This window comes from Electrophorus electricus, chromosome 13, assembly GCF_013358815.1.
Source record: "Electrophorus electricus isolate fEleEle1 chromosome 13, fEleEle1.pri, whole genome shotgun sequence".
NCBI lineage: Eukaryota > Metazoa > Chordata > Actinopteri > Gymnotiformes > Gymnotidae > Electrophorus > Electrophorus electricus.
This window is the reverse complement of record NC_049547.1, coordinates 6846-23621: the sequence shown is the minus strand read 5'-3', so window position 1 is coordinate 23621 and position 16776 is coordinate 6846. Positions and strand designations below refer to the sequence as shown.

At 45.1% G+C, this 16776-nt stretch overlaps 5 non-coding genes across 5 annotated transcripts; all 5 read right to left on the bottom strand.

The window, feature by feature from the left end:
• Positions 1 to 2668: 2668 nt before the first annotated feature.
• trnad-guc lies at positions 2669 to 2740 on the bottom strand. Its single transcript has one exon. It is a non-coding gene; the product is annotated as a tRNA-Asp (tRNA).
• A 3129-nt stretch (positions 2741 to 5869) lies between these two features.
• trnad-guc lies at positions 5870 to 5941 on the bottom strand. The gene has a single exon. It is a non-coding gene; the product is annotated as a tRNA-Asp (tRNA).
• A 3129-nt stretch (positions 5942 to 9070) lies between these two features.
• On the bottom strand, positions 9071 to 9142 carry trnad-guc. The gene has a single exon. It is a non-coding gene; the product is annotated as a tRNA-Asp (tRNA).
• Positions 9143 to 12271: 3129 nt separating this feature from the next.
• Positions 12272 to 12343, bottom strand: trnad-guc. The gene has a single exon. It is a non-coding gene; the product is annotated as a tRNA-Asp (tRNA).
• A 3132-nt stretch (positions 12344 to 15475) lies between these two features.
• Positions 15476 to 15547, bottom strand: trnad-guc. Its single transcript has one exon. It is a non-coding gene; the product is annotated as a tRNA-Asp (tRNA).
• Positions 15548 to 16776: the final 1229 nt, after the last annotated feature.

Here is a 16776-nt window from a genome sequence, read left to right as displayed (position 1 = left end):
ATAGCATTCCTTTGAAAGCTTTACATGACACCTTCATCAGCTAGGTGTGATTTTTTTGATTTTTTTTTTAAAGCAGTGTGCATGCAAAATTGCTGAGCCACCTTGAGCCGTCCCACATCTTCGCCTTGGAAACCTTGGATACCACGTTAGTGTTGTAGGTAGCGAATCAATCTAATACTCTGACAAGCTTTTGAGCACCTGTTCAACTAGAATTGACATTAGCTTGCTAAAATAGCGAGTGGACCATTTGTGAGATTCCCAAATCTTTGAATTTACATCTCAGGCCATTTACAACCCTGAATCAATGACAGATGGGGACTCTTAATTGAACTTGAGGAAGACCTAGGACTTAACCCCGAAGTGCCCAAGCTGTGCGACAGCTGCGATGGTCGGGAGGTTACGGCGTTGCACTTGAAATCCAGCGGGGGTCCCCATGCCGTTTCGACTCCTGCGTGTAGTGTGAGGGAATGTTTCTTTCCTGATGGCTTTGCTGGAAGAATGAGTGCACACTGTCCTCTAGTTCTCTTTTTGTATATGCTTGCCATGGCATTTACAGTTATATGTTACATGGTGGGAATTTGAACATATTTACAGTTATGTTACATGGTGGTGGTAGTCCCCACAGTTTATCAGTTTCCCTGATTCAGTGCCCGAACGGCCTGTGGGAAGAAGCTCCTCTTCCGTCTCTCTGTCTTGGTCTTCAGGGAGCGAAAGCACTTCCCTGACCTCAACAGAGAGAAGAGCCTATTGTTGGGATGGGTGGGGTCCTTCACAATCCTCCTGGCCTTGGTCTGGCACCGCTTGTAGTAGATGGTCTGCAGGTCAGGAAGTTCCGTATGAGTGATGCGCTCTGCTGAACGCACTACCCTTTGGAGTGTTTGTCTGTCCTGCTTGTTGCTGTTCCCAAACCACACTGTGATGTTCCCCGTGAGGATGCTCTCGATAGTGCAGGTGTAGAAGTTCCGCAGTACCTTGGAGGGCAGTCTGAAGTCTCTTAGGCGTCTGAGGTGGTAAAGACGCTGACGAGCCTTCTTTGCCAGGGAGTTGGTATGGCGGGACCAGGACAGGTCCTGCGAGATGTGAACACCAAGGTACCTGAAACTATCTACTCTTTCCACCGTGGTTCCACTGATCCTCACGGGTTGGTAGTGCCGCTCCTGCTTCTTGCTGCAATCCACGATCAGCTCCTTTGTCTCACTGACGTTTAGGAGGAGATTATTTTCCTGGCACCAGTTTTCCAGGTGTTTAATCTCCTCCAGGTAGGCCCTCTCATCGTTGTCCGAGATCAGGCCCGTGACAACGGTGTCGTCAGCAAACTTGACAATGATGGTGGAGCTGGAAGTGGCTGTGCAGTCGTAGGTGTACAGTGAGTAGAGCAGGGGGCTTAGGACACAACCCTGAGGAGCTCCAGTGCTGAGGGTGAGGGTGGATGAGGCACGGTTGCCCACCCGTACTGATTGTGGTCTGTCTGTTAGGAAGTTGGAGATCCAGTCGCACAGGGATGTATGCAGTCCTAGATCCTCCAACTTAGTAGTGAGCAGGGAGGGGATGATAGTGTTAAATGCTGAACTGTGTTACCCCGCTGCTGCGCTCCCTTCATTGGCTTCCAGTAGCTGCACACCTCAGATTTAAAATCTTGATGCTTGCCTACCAAGCCAAAAATGGGCCAGCCCCTTCATACATTGAGTTAATGGTCAAAGCCCGATTCGTAACCTCGCGTTCTTCGAACCTCAAGTATGGCTTGGCTTGAAATGCCATGCTTCAAGTCTCATGGAAGACAAGCGTTGAGACTATTTCCTGTCCTGGCTCACAGATGGTGGAATTAACTTCCGCTTGCTGTCCGGACAGCGGAGTCCCTTGCAGGCTTCAAACACAGACTGAAGACCCATCTATTCATGGAATATTTAAATGACAAATGACCCTGCTCCTTTATTGACAGAACTGAATTAGCACTTAATGTAGAGTATTATTTATTACACTGATGCTGTCTAACAAACTTTAGAACTTATTGTTTATTGCACTTATCATTGTTTAAGATAGACCTCATGCATTTTGTACTTCTAGGCAACAGCAGTGATCCCTGTATTTCTACAGTAATCTCGATCATTTCTATATTGGACTCCAACCTACTGTAATGACTAGGCTGTATTCTATGAGTAAATAACACAGCACCTTTGTAAGTCGCACTGGATAAGAGCGCCTGTTAAATGCCATAAATGTAAATGTAAATGTAACAAGTACATCTCAAGACTTGACACTCAAGTCCCGACACAAGTCAAAAGTGAACACGTACAATCCAAAGGCAAGATGCAGTTACCAAGTACTTCCCTTCAAGTCATAGTCAAGTCACCACATTTAATGTCTTACAATATTCGACACCAGTAAAGCATCTGATGTAGTTTATGAAATTGAAAAAATCTTTCCATCCTCTTAAGTCTCAGCCTTGGTTGTATGCAGGTTTTGTCACGCCTGCTTAGAGATAACATCACCAATGGGCACCAAATTCTCTCTAGGGTGCTTTATCAAAGGATTGATCTACAATGTGCGAGCGTCTTTATTCATCTATGTAGATGAATCTAGAGCAAACGTGGGCATAGGATTCAACTTTATCCTTCCTGAAAAGGGTGCCAAGTCAGAAGTTCCTCTGCAGTGCACTGAAGTAGGAACTCTCCCCGTCGGGGAATCGAACCCCGGTCTTCCGCGTGACAGGCGGAGATACTATCCACTATACTAACGAGGACAGCTACATGCCCGCCAAAAGAAACAGACTGAGATGTACACGTCCCACAGGTTTTGAAGTATTTTATGTCAGTGCGCCTAGAACAAAAAGGTTTTTAAACACATTCTGGTGATGTTGACCCAGTCTTCTTTCTCCTCTTTTAACAATGTCGGTGTGCTGGCTTATCATTTGTATTTCTTTTCCAATTCTTGTAAAAATGCAAAATATTCAAAGCATTTTGGCTATCCCTGTGTGCTAAACACGTGATTGCTCTACACTATGAGTTAGGTCATATGGAATATTTTTATCAGATTTGGCTTTGACTCTCTTTGCAATATGTTTGATTATTCTATTGCAAATTCCTGTACTGAGCTGCACTCTCTTGTCAACATTCAACTTAGGTCAAGCGATGTCCTGCACTAATTTATTATCAATGTGCAAGTTTCAAATTTGTTGACTTACATTTCTGCTCAAATGTACTAATAGCATTCCTTTGAAAGCTTTACATGACACCTTCATCAGCTAGGTGTGATTTTTTTGATTTTTTTTTTAAAGCAGTGTGCATGCAAAATTGCTGAGCCACCTTGAGCCGTCCCACATCTTCGCCTTGGAAACCTTGGATACCACGTTAGTGTTGTAGGTAGCGAATCAATCTAATACTCTGACAAGCTTTTGAGCACCTGTTCAACTAGAATTGACATTAGCTTGCTAAAATAGCGAGTGGACCATTTGTGAGATTCCCAAATCTTTGAATTTACATCTCAGGCCATTTACAACCCTGAATCAATGACAGATGGGGACTCTTAATTGAACTTGAGGAAGACCTAGGACTTAACCCCGAAGTGCCCAAGCTGTGCGACAGCTGCGATGGTCGGGAGGTTACGGCGTTGCACTTGAAATCCAGCGGGGGTCCCCATGCCGTTTCGACTCCTGCGTGTAGTGTGAGGGAATGTTTCTTTCCTGATGGCTTTGCTGGAAGAATGAGTGCACACTGTCCTCTAGTTCTCTTTTTGTATATGCTTGCCATGGCATTTACAGTTATATGTTACATGGTGGGAATTTGAACATATTTACAGTTATGTTACATGGTGGTGGTAGTCCCCACAGTTTATCAGTTTCCCTGATTCAGTGCCCGAACGGCCTGTGGGAAGAAGCTCCTCTTCCGTCTCTCTGTCTTGGTCTTCAGGGAGCGAAAGCACTTCCCTGACCTCAACAGAGAGAAGAGCCTATTGTTGGGATGGGTGGGGTCCTTCACAATCCTCCTGGCCTTGGTCTGGCACCGCTTGTAGTAGATGGTCTGCAGGTCAGGAAGTTCCGTATGAGTGATGCGCTCTGCTGAACGCACTACCCTTTGGAGTGTTTGTCTGTCCTGCTTGTTGCTGTTCCCAAACCACACTGTGATGTTCCCCGTGAGGATGCTCTCGATAGTGCAGGTGTAGAAGTTCCGCAGTACCTTGGAGGGCAGTCTGAAGTCTCTTAGGCGTCTGAGGTGGTAAAGACGCTGACGAGCCTTCTTTGCCAGGGAGTTGGTATGGCGGGACCAGGACAGGTCCTGCGAGATGTGAACACCAAGGTACCTGAAACTATCTACTCTTTCCACCGTGGTTCCACTGATCCTCACGGGTTGGTAGTGCCGCTCCTGCTTCTTGCTGCAATCCACGATCAGCTCCTTTGTCTCACTGACGTTTAGGAGGAGATTATTTTCCTGGCACCAGTTTTCCAGGTGTTTAATCTCCTCCAGGTAGGCCCTCTCATCGTTGTCCGAGATCAGGCCCGTGACAACGGTGTCGTCAGCAAACTTGACAATGATGGTGGAGCTGGAAGTGGCTGTGCAGTCGTAGGTGTACAGTGAGTAGAGCAGGGGGCTTAGGACACAACCCTGAGGAGCTCCAGTGCTGAGGGTGAGGGTGGATGAGGCACGGTTGCCCACCCGTACTGATTGTGGTCTGTCTGTTAGGAAGTTGGAGATCCAGTCGCACAGGGATGTATGCAGTCCTAGATCCTCCAACTTAGTAGTGAGCAGGGAGGGGATGATAGTGTTAAATGCTGAACTGTGTTACCCCGCTGCTGCGCTCCCTTCATTGGCTTCCAGTAGCTGCACACCTCAGATTTAAAATCTTGATGCTTGCCTACCAAGCCAAAAATGGGCCAGCCCCTTCATACATTGAGTTAATGGTCAAAGCCCGATTCGTAACCTCGCGTTCTTCGAACCTCAAGTATGGCTTGGCTTGAAATGCCATGCTTCAAGTCTCATGGAAGACAAGCGTTGAGACTATTTCCTGTCCTGGCTCACAGATGGTGGAATTAACTTCCGCTTGCTGTCCGGACAGCGGAGTCCCTTGCAGGCTTCAAACACAGACTGAAGACCCATCTATTCATGGAATATTTAAATGACAAATGACCCTGCTCCTTTATTGACAGAACTGAATTAGCACTTAATGTAGAGTATTATTTATTACACTGATGCTGTCTAACAAACTTTAGAACTTATTGTTTATTGCACTTATCATTGTTTAAGATAGACCTCATGCATTTTGTACTTCTAGGCAACAGCAGTGATCCCTGTATTTCTACAGTAATCTCGATCATTTCTATATTGGACTCCAACCTACTGTAATGACTAGGCTGTATTCTATGAGTAAATAACACAGCACCTTTGTAAGTCGCACTGGATAAGAGCGCCTGTTAAATGCCATAAATGTAAATGTAAATGTAACAAGTACATCTCAAGACTTGACACTCAAGTCCCGACACAAGTCAAAAGTGAACACGTACAATCCAAAGGCAAGATGCAGTTACCAAGTACTTCCCTTCAAGTCATAGTCAAGTCACCACATTTAATGTCTTACAATATTCGACACCAGTAAAGCATCTGATGTAGTTTATGAAATTGAAAAAATCTTTCCATCCTCTTAAGTCTCAGCCTTGGTTGTATGCAGGTTTTGTCACGCCTGCTTAGAGATAACATCACCAATGGGCACCAAATTCTCTCTAGGGTGCTTTATCAAAGGATTGATCTACAATGTGCGAGTGTCTTTATTCATCTATGTAGATGAATCTAGAGCAAACGTGGGCATAGGATTCAACTTTATCCTTCCTGAAAAGGGTGCCAAGTCAGAAGTTTCTCTGCAGTGCACTGAAGTAGGAACTCTCCCCGTCGGGGAATCGAACCCCGGTCTTCCGCGTGACAGGCGGAGATACTATCCACTATACTAACAAGGACAGCTACATGCACCCCAAAAGAAACAGACTGAGATGTACACGTCCCACAGGTTTTGAAGTATTTTATGTCAGTGCGCCTAGAACAAAAAGGTTTTTAAACACATTCTGGTGATGTTGACCCAGTCTTCTTTCTCCTCTTTTAACAATGTCGGTGTGCTGGCTTATCATTTGTATTTCTTTTCCAATTCTTGTAAAAATGCAAAATATTCAAAGCATTTTGGCTATCCCTGTGTGCTAAACACGTGATTGCTCTACACTATGAGTTAGGTCATATGGAATATTTTTATCAGATTTGGCTTTGACTCTCTTTGCAATATGTTTGATTATTCTATTGCAAATTCCTGTACTGAGCTGCACTCTCTTGTCAACATTCAACTTAGGTCAAGCGATGTCCTGCACTAATTTATTATCAATGTGCAAGTTTCAAATTTGTTGACTTACATTTCTGCTCAAATGTACTAATAGCATTCCTTTGAAAGCTTTACATGACACCTTCATCAGCTAGGTGTGATTTTTTTGATTTTTTTTTTAAAGCAGTGTGCATGCAAAATTGCTGAGCCACCTTGAGCCGTCCCACATCTTCGCCTTGGAAACCTTGGATACCACGTTAGTGTTGTAGGTAGCGAATCAATCTAATACTCTGACAAGCTTTTGAGCACCTGTTCAACTAGAATTGACATTAGCTTGCTAAAATAGCGAGTGGACCATTTGTGAGATTCCCAAATCTTTGAATTTACATCTCAGGCCATTTACAACCCTGAATCAATGACAGATGGGGACTCTTAATTGAACTTGAGGAAGACCTAGGACTTAACCCCGAAGTGCCCAAGCTGTGCGACAGCTGCGATGGTCGGGAGGTTACGGCGTTGCACTTGAAATCCAGCGGGGGTCCCCATGCCGTTTCGACTCCTGCGTGTAGTGTGAGGGAATGTTTCTTTCCTGATGGCTTTGCTGGAAGAATGAGTGCACACTGTCCTCTAGTTCTCTTTTTGTATATGCTTGCCATGGCATTTACAGTTATATGTTACATGGTGGGAATTTGAACATATTTACAGTTATGTTACATGGTGGTGGTAGTCCCCACAGTTTATCAGTTTCCCTGATTCAGTGCCCGAACGGCCTGTGGGAAGAAGCTCCTCTTCCGTCTCTCTGTCTTGGTCTTCAGGGAGCGAAAGCACTTCCCTGACCTCAACAGAGAGAAGAGCCTATTGTTGGGATGGGTGGGGTCCTTCACAATCCTCCTGGCCTTGGTCTGGCACCGCTTGTAGTAGATGGTCTGCAGGTCAGGAAGTTCCGTATGAGTGATGCGCTCTGCTGAACGCACTACCCTTTGGAGTGTTTGTCTGTCCTGCTTGTTGCTGTTCCCAAACCACACTGTGATGTTCCCCGTGAGGATGCTCTCGATAGTGCAGGTGTAGAAGTTCCGCAGTACCTTGGAGGGCAGTCTGAAGTCTCTTAGGCGTCTGAGGTGGTAAAGACGCTGACGAGCCTTCTTTGCCAGGGAGTTGGTATGGCGGGACCAGGACAGGTCCTGCGAGATGTGAACACCAAGGTACCTGAAACTATCTACTCTTTCCACCGTGGTTCCACTGATCCTCACGGGTTGGTAGTGCCGCTCCTGCTTCTTGCTGCAATCCACGATCAGCTCCTTTGTCTCACTGACGTTTAGGAGGAGATTATTTTCCTGGCACCAGTTTTCCAGGTGTTTAATCTCCTCCAGGTAGGCCCTCTCATCGTTGTCCGAGATCAGGCCCGTGACAACGGTGTCGTCAGCAAACTTGACAATGATGGTGGAGCTGGAAGTGGCTGTGCAGTCGTAGGTGTACAGTGAGTAGAGCAGGGGGCTTAGGACACAACCCTGAGGAGCTCCAGTGCTGAGGGTGAGGGTGGATGAGGCACGGTTGCCCACCCGTACTGATTGTGGTCTGTCTGTTAGGAAGTTGGAGATCCAGTCGCACAGGGATGTATGCAGTCCTAGATCCTCCAACTTAGTAGTGAGCAGGGAGGGGATGATAGTGTTAAATGCTGAACTGTGTTACCCCGCTGCTGCGCTCCCTTCATTGGCTTCCAGTAGCTGCACACCTCAGATTTAAAATCTTGATGCTTGCCTACCAAGCCAAAAATGGGCCAGCCCCTTCATACATTGAGTTAATGGTCAAAGCCCGATTCGTAACCTCGCGTTCTTCGAACCTCAAGTATGGCTTGGCTTGAAATGCCATGCTTCAAGTCTCATGGAAGACAAGCGTTGAGACTATTTCCTGTCCTGGCTCACAGATGGTGGAATTAACTTCCGCTTGCTGTCCGGACAGCGGAGTCCCTTGCAGGCTTCAAACACAGACTGAAGACCCATCTATTCATGGAATATTTAAATGACAAATGACCCTGCTCCTTTATTGACAGAACTGAATTAGCACTTAATGTAGAGTATTATTTATTACACTGATGCTGTCTAACAAACTTTAGAACTTATTGTTTATTGCACTTATCATTGTTTAAGATAGACCTCATGCATTTTGTACTTCTAGGCAACAGCAGTGATCCCTGTATTTCTACAGTAATCTCGATCATTTCTATATTGGACTCCAACCTACTGTAATGACTAGGCTGTATTCTATGAGTAAATAACACAGCACCTTTGTAAGTCGCACTGGATAAGAGCGCCTGTTAAATGCCATAAATGTAAATGTAAATGTAACAAGTACATCTCAAGACTTGACACTCAAGTCCCGACACAAGTCAAAAGTGAACACGTACAATCCAAAGGCAAGATGCAGTTACCAAGTACTTCCCTTCAAGTCATAGTCAAGTCACCACATTTAATGTCTTACAATATTCGACACCAGTAAAGCATCTGATGTAGTTTATGAAATTGAAAAAATCTTTCCATCCTCTTAAGTCTCAGCCTTGGTTGTATGCAGGTTTTGTCACGCCTGCTTAGAGATAACATCACCAATGGGCACCAAATTCTCTCTAGGGTGCTTTATCAAAGGATTGATCTACAATGTGCGAGCGTCTTTATTCATCTATGTAGATGAATCTAGAGCAAACGTGGGCATAGGATTCAACTTTATCCTTCCTGAAAAGGGTGCCAAGTCAGAAGTTCCTCTGCAGTGCACTGAAGTAGGAACTCTCCCCGTCGGGGAATCGAACCCCGGTCTTCCGCGTGACAGGCGGAGATACTATCCACTATACTAACGAGGACAGCTACATGCCCGCCAAAAGAAACAGACTGAGATGTACACGTCCCACAGGTTTTGAAGTATTTTATGTCAGTGCGCCTAGAACAAAAAGGTTTTTAAACACATTCTGGTGATGTTGACCCAGTCTTCTTTCTCCTCTTTTAACAATGTCGGTGTGCTGGCTTATCATTTGTATTTCTTTTCCAATTCTTGTAAAAATGCAAAATATTCAAAGCATTTTGGCTATCCCTGTGTGCTAAACACGTGATTGCTCTACACTATGAGTTAGGTCATATGGAATATTTTTATCAGATTTGGCTTTGACTCTCTTTGCAATATGTTTGATTATTCTATTGCAAATTCCTGTACTGAGCTGCACTCTCTTGTCAACATTCAACTTAGGTCAAGCGATGTCCTGCACTAATTTATTATCAATGTGCAAGTTTCAAATTTGTTGACTTACATTTCTGCTCAAATGTACTAATAGCATTCCTTTGAAAGCTTTACATGACACCTTCATCAGCTAGGTGTGATTTTTTTGATTTTTTTTTTAAAGCAGTGTGCATGCAAAATTGCTGAGCCACCTTGAGCCGTCCCACATCTTCGCCTTGGAAACCTTGGATACCACGTTAGTGTTGTAGGTAGCGAATCAATCTAATACTCTGACAAGCTTTTGAGCACCTGTTCAACTAGAATTGACATTAGCTTGCTAAAATAGCGAGTGGACCATTTGTGAGATTCCCAAATCTTTGAATTTACATCTCAGGCCATTTACAACCCTGAATCAATGACAGATGGGGACTCTTAATTGAACTTGAGGAAGACCTAGGACTTAACCCCGAAGTGCCCAAGCTGTGCGACAGCTGCGATGGTCGGGAGGTTACGGCGTTGCACTTGAAATCCAGCGGGGGTCCCCATGCCGTTTCGACTCCTGCGTGTAGTGTGAGGGAATGTTTCTTTCCTGATGGCTTTGCTGGAAGAATGAGTGCACACTGTCCTCTAGTTCTCTTTTTGTATATGCTTGCCATGGCATTTACAGTTATATGTTACATGGTGGGAATTTGAACATATTTACAGTTATGTTACATGGTGGTGGTAGTCCCCACAGTTTATCAGTTTCCCTGATTCAGTGCCCGAACGGCCTGTGGGAAGAAGCTCCTCTTCCGTCTCTCTGTCTTGGTCTTCAGGGAGCGAAAGCACTTCCCTGACCTCAACAGAGAGAAGAGCCTATTGTTGGGATGGGTGGGGTCCTTCACAATCCTCCTGGCCTTGGTCTGGCACCGCTTGTAGTAGATGGTCTGCAGGTCAGGAAGTTCCGTATGAGTGATGCGCTCTGCTGAACGCACTACCCTTTGGAGTGTTTGTCTGTCCTGCTTGTTGCTGTTCCCAAACCACACTGTGATGTTCCCCGTGAGGATGCTCTCGATAGTGCAGGTGTAGAAGTTCCGCAGTACCTTGGAGGGCAGTCTGAAGTCTCTTAGGCGTCTGAGGTGGTAAAGACGCTGACGAGCCTTCTTTGCCAGGGAGTTGGTATGGCGGGACCAGGACAGGTCCTGCGAGATGTGAACACCAAGGTACCTGAAACTATCTACTCTTTCCACCGTGGTTCCACTGATCCTCACGGGTTGGTAGTGCCGCTCCTGCTTCTTGCTGCAATCCACGATCAGCTCCTTTGTCTCACTGACGTTTAGGAGGAGATTATTTTCCTGGCACCAGTTTTCCAGGTGTTTAATCTCCTCCAGGTAGGCCCTCTCATCGTTGTCCGAGATCAGGCCCGTGACAACGGTGTCGTCAGCAAACTTGACAATGATGGTGGAGCTGGAAGTGGCTGTGCAGTCGTAGGTGTACAGTGAGTAGAGCAGGGGGCTTAGGACACAACCCTGAGGAGCTCCAGTGCTGAGGGTGAGGGTGGATGAGGCACGGTTGCCCACCCGTACTGATTGTGGTCTGTCTGTTAGGAAGTTGGAGATCCAGTCGCACAGGGATGTATGCAGTCCTAGATCCTCCAACTTAGTAGTGAGCAGGGAGGGGATGATAGTGTTAAATGCTGAACTGTGTTACCCCGCTGCTGCGCTCCCTTCATTGGCTTCCAGTAGCTGCACACCTCAGATTTAAAATCTTGATGCTTGCCTACCAAGCCAAAAATGGGCCAGCCCCTTCATACATTGAGTTAATGGTCAAAGCCCGATTCGTAACCTCGCGTTCTTCGAACCTCAAGTATGGCTTGGCTTGAAATGCCATGCTTCAAGTCTCATGGAAGACAAGCGTTGAGACTATTTCCTGTCCTGGCTCACAGATGGTGGAATTAACTTCCGCTTGCTGTCCGGACAGCGGAGTCCCTTGCAGGCTTCAAACACAGACTGAAGACCCATCTATTCATGGAATATTTAAATGACAAATGACCCTGCTCCTTTATTGACAGAACTGAATTAGCACTTAATGTAGAGTATTATTTATTACACTGATGCTGTCTAACAAACTTTAGAACTTATTGTTTATTGCACTTATCATTGTTTAAGATAGACCTCATGCATTTTGTACTTCTAGGCAACAGCAGTGATCCCTGTATTTCTACAGTAATCTCGATCATTTCTATATTGGACTCCAACCTACTGTAATGACTAGGCTGTATTCTATGAGTAAATAACACAGCACCTTTGTAAGTCGCACTGGATAAGAGCGCCTGTTAAATGCCATAAATGTAAATGTAAATGTAACAAGTACATCTCAAGACTTGACACTCAAGTCCCGACACAAGTCAAAAGTGAACACGTACAATCCAAAGGCAAGATGCAGTTACCAAGTACTTCCCTTCAAGTCATAGTCAAGTCACCACATTTAATGTCTTACAATATTCGACACCAGTAAAGCATCTGATGTAGTTTATGAAATTGAAAAAATCTTTCCATCCTCTTAAGTCTCAGCCTTGGTTGTATGCAGGTTTTGTCACGCCTGCTTAGAGATAACATCACCAATGGGCACCAAATTCTCTCTAGGGTGCTTTATCAAAGGATTGATCTACAATGTGCGAGTGTCTTTATTCATCTATGTAGATGAATCTAGAGCAAACGTGGGCATAGGATTCAACTTTATCCTTCCTGAAAAGGGTGCCAAGTCAGAAGTTCCTCTGCAGTGCACTGAAGTAGGAACTCTCCCCGTCGGGGAATCGAACCCCGGTCTTCCGCGTGACAGGCGGAGATACTATCCACTATACTAACGAGGACAGCTACATGCCCGCCAAAAGAAACAGACTGAGATGTACACGTCCCACAGGTTTTGAAGTATTTTATGTCAGTGCGCCTAGAACAAAAAGGTTTTTAAACACATTCTGGTGATGTTGACCCAGTCTTCTTTCTCCTCTTTTAACAATGTCGGTGTGCTGGCTTATCATTTGTATTTCTTTTCCAATTCTTGTAAAAATGCAAAATATTCAAAGCATTTTGGCTATCCCTGTGTGCTAAACACGTGATTGCTCTACACTATGAGTTAGGTCATATGGAATATTTTTATCAGATTTGGCTTTGACTCTCTTTGCAATATGTTTGATTATTCTATTGCAAATTCCTGTACTGAGCTGCACTCTCTTGTCAACATTCAACTTAGGTCAAGCGATGTCCTGCACTAATTTATTATCAATGTGCAAGTTTCAAATTTGTTGACTTACATTTCTGCTCAAATGTACTAATAGCATTCCTTTGAAAGCTTTACATGACACCTTCATCAGCTAGGTGTGATTTTTTTGATTTTTTTTTTAAAGCAGTGTGCATGCAAAATTGCTGAGCCACCTTGAGCCGTCCCACATCTTCGCCTTGGAAACCTTGGATACCACGTTAGTGTTGTAGGTAGCGAATCAATCTAATACTCTGACAAGCTTTTGAGCACCTGTTCAACTAGAATTGACATTAGCTTGCTAAAATAGCGAGTGGACCATTTGTGAGATTCCCAAATCTTTGAATTTACATCTCAGGCCATTTACAACCCTGAATCAATGACAGATGGGGACTCTTAATTGAACTTGAGGAAGACCTAGGACTTAACCCCGAAGTGCCCAAGCTGTGCGACAGCTGCGATGGTCGGGAGGTTACGGCGTTGCACTTGAAATCCAGCGGGGGTCCCCATGCCGTTTCGACTCCTGCGTGTAGTGTGAGGGAATGTTTCTTTCCTGATGGCTTTGCTGGAAGAATGAGTGCACACTGTCCTCTAGTTCTCTTTTTGTATATGCTTGCCATGGCATTTACAGTTATATGTTACATGGTGGGAATTTGAACATATTTACAGTTATGTTACATGGTGGTGGTAGTCCCCACAGTTTATCAGTTTCCCTGATTCAGTGCCCGAACGGCCTGTGGGAAGAAGCTCCTCTTCCGTCTCTCTGTCTTGGTCTTCAGGGAGCGAAAGCACTTCCCTGACCTCAACAGAGAGAAGAGCCTATTGTTGGGATGGGTGGGGTCCTTCACAATCCTCCTGGCCTTGGTCTGGCACCGCTTGTAGTAGATGGTCTGCAGGTCAGGAAGTTCCGTATGAGTGATGCGCTCTGCTGAACGCACTACCCTTTGGAGTGTTTGTCTGTCCTGCTTGTTGCTGTTCCCAAACCACACTGTGATGTTCCCCGTGAGGATGCTCTCGATAGTGCAGGTGTAGAAGTTCCGCAGTACCTTGGAGGGCAGTCTGAAGTCTCTTAGGCGTCTGAGGTGGTAAAGACGCTGACGAGCCTTCTTTGCCAGGGAGTTGGTATGGCGGGACCAGGACAGGTCCTGCGAGATGTGAACACCAAGGTACCTGAAACTATCTACTCTTTCCACCGTGGTTCCACTGATCCTCACGGGTTGGTAGTGCCGCTCCTGCTTCTTGCTGCAATCCACGATCAGCTCCTTTGTCTCACTGACGTTTAGGAGGAGATTATTTTCCTGGCACCAGTTTTCCAGGTGTTTAATCTCCTCCAGGTAGGCCCTCTCATCGTTGTCCGAGATCAGGCCCGTGACAACGGTGTCGTCAGCAAACTTGACAATGATGGTGGAGCTGGAAGTGGCTGTGCAGTCGTAGGTGTACAGTGAGTAGAGCAGGGGGCTTAGGACACAACCCTGAGGAGCTCCAGTGCTGAGGGTGAGGGTGGATGAGGCACGGTTGCCCACCCGTACTGATTGTGGTCTGTCTGTTAGGAAGTTGGAGATCCAGTCGCACAGGGATGTATGCAGTCCTAGATCCTCCAACTTAGTAGTGAGCAGGGAGGGGATGATAGTGTTAAATGCTGAACTGTGTTACCCCGCTGCTGCGCTCCCTTCATTGGCTTCCAGTAGCTGCACACCTCAGATTTAAAATCTTGATGCTTGCCTACCAAGCCAAAAATGGGCCAGCCCCTTCATACATTGAGTTAATGGTCAAAGCCCGATTCGTAACCTCGCGTTCTTCGAACCTCAAGTATGGCTTGGCTTGAAATGCCATGCTTCAAGTCTCATGGAAGACAAGCGTTGAGACTATTTCCTGTCCTGGCTCACAGATGGTGGAATTAACTTCCGCTTGCTGTCCGGACAGCGGAGTCCCTTGCAGGCTTCAAACACAGACTGAAGACCCATCTATTCATGGAATATTTAAATGACAAATGACCCTGCTCCTTTATTGACAGAACTGAATTAGCACTTAATGTAGAGTATTATTTATTACACTGATGCTGTCTAACAAACTTTAGAACTTATTGTTTATTGCACTTATCATTGTTTAAGATAGACCTCATGCATTTTGTACTTCTAGGCAACAGCAGTGATCCCTGTATTTCTACAGTAATCTCGATCATTTCTATATTGGACTCCAACCTACTGTAATGGCTAGGATGTATTCTATGAGTACATGACAAAGCCCTTTTGTAAGTCGCTCTGGATAAGAGTGTCTGGGAAATGCCGTAAATGTAAATGTATATGTAACAAGTACATCTCAGGACTTGACATTCAAGTCCCGAGACAAGTCACAAGTGAATACGTACAATCCAAAGTCAAGATGGACAGTTACCAAGTACTACCCTTCAAGGCATTGTCAAGTCACCACATTTAATGTCATTACAATATTTGACACCAGCAAAGCATTTGATGTAGTTTATGAAATTGAAAAAATCTTTCCATCCTCTTAAGTCTCAGCCTTGGTTGTATGCAGGTTTTGTCACGCCTGCTTAGAGATAACATCACCAATGGGCACCAAATTCTCTCTAGGGTGCTTTATCAAAGGATTGATCTACAATGTGCGAGTGTCTTTATTCATCTATGTAGATGAATCTAGAGCAAACGTGGGCATAGGATTCAACTTTATCCTTCCTGAAAAGGGTGCCAAGTCAGAAGTTCCTCTGCAGTGCACTGAAGTAGGAACTCTCCCCGTCGGGGAATCGAACCCCGGTCTTCCGCGTGACAGGCGGAGATACTATCCACTATACTAACGAGGACAGCTACATGCCCGCCAAAAGAAACAGACTGAGATGTACACGTCCCACAGGTTTTGAAGTATTTTATGTCAGTGCGCCTAGAACAAAAAGGTTTTTAAACACATTCTGGTGATGTTGACCCAGTCTTCTTTCTCCTCTTTTAACAATGTCGGTGTGCTGGCTTATCATTTGTATTTCTTTTCCAATTCTTGTAAAAATGCAAAATATTCAAAGCATTTTGGCTATCCCTGTGTGCTAAACACGTGATTGCTCTACACTATGAGTTAGGTCATATGGAATATTTTTATCAGATTTGGCTTTGACTCTCTTTGCAATATGTTTGATTATTCTATTGCAAATTCCTGTACTGAGCTGCACTCTCTTGTCAACATTCAACTTAGGTCAAGCGATGTCCTGCACTAATTTATTATCAATGTGCAAGTTTCAAATTTGTTGACTTACATTTCTGCTCAAATGTACTAATAGCATTCCTTTGAAAGCTTTACATGACACCTTCATCAGCTAGGTGTGATTTTTTTGATTTTTTTTTTAAAGCAGTGTGCATGCAAAATTGCTGAGCCACCTTGAGCCGTCCCACATCTTCGCCTTGGAAACCTTGGATACCACGTTAGTGTTGTAGGTAGCGAATCAATCTAATACTCTGACAAGCTTTTGAGCACCTGTTCAACTAGAATTGACATTAGCTTGCTAAAATAGCGAGTGGACCATTTGTGAGATTCCCAAATCTTTGAATTTACATCTCAGGCCATTTACAACCCTGAATCAATGACAGATGGGGACTCTTAATTGAACTTGAGGAAGACCTAGGACTTAACCCCGAAGTGCCCAAGCTGTGCGACAGCTGCGATGGTCGGGAGGTTACGGCGTTGCACTTGAAATCCAGCGGGGGTCCCCATGCCGTTTCGACTCCTGCGTGTAGTGTGAGGGAATGTTTCTTTCCTGATGGCTTTGCTGGAAGAATGAGTGCACACTGTCCTCTAGTTCTCTTTTTGTATATGCTTGCCATGGCATTTACAGTTATATGTTACATGGTGGGAATTTGAACATATTTACAGTTATGTTACATGGTGGTGGTAGTCCCCACAGTTTATCAGTTTCCCTGATTCAGTGCCCGAACGGCCTGTGGGAAGAAGCTCCTCTTCCGTCTCTCTGTCTTGGTCTTCAGGGAGCGAAAGCACTTCCCTGACCTCAACAGAGAGAAGAGCCTATTGTTGGGATGGGTGGGGTCC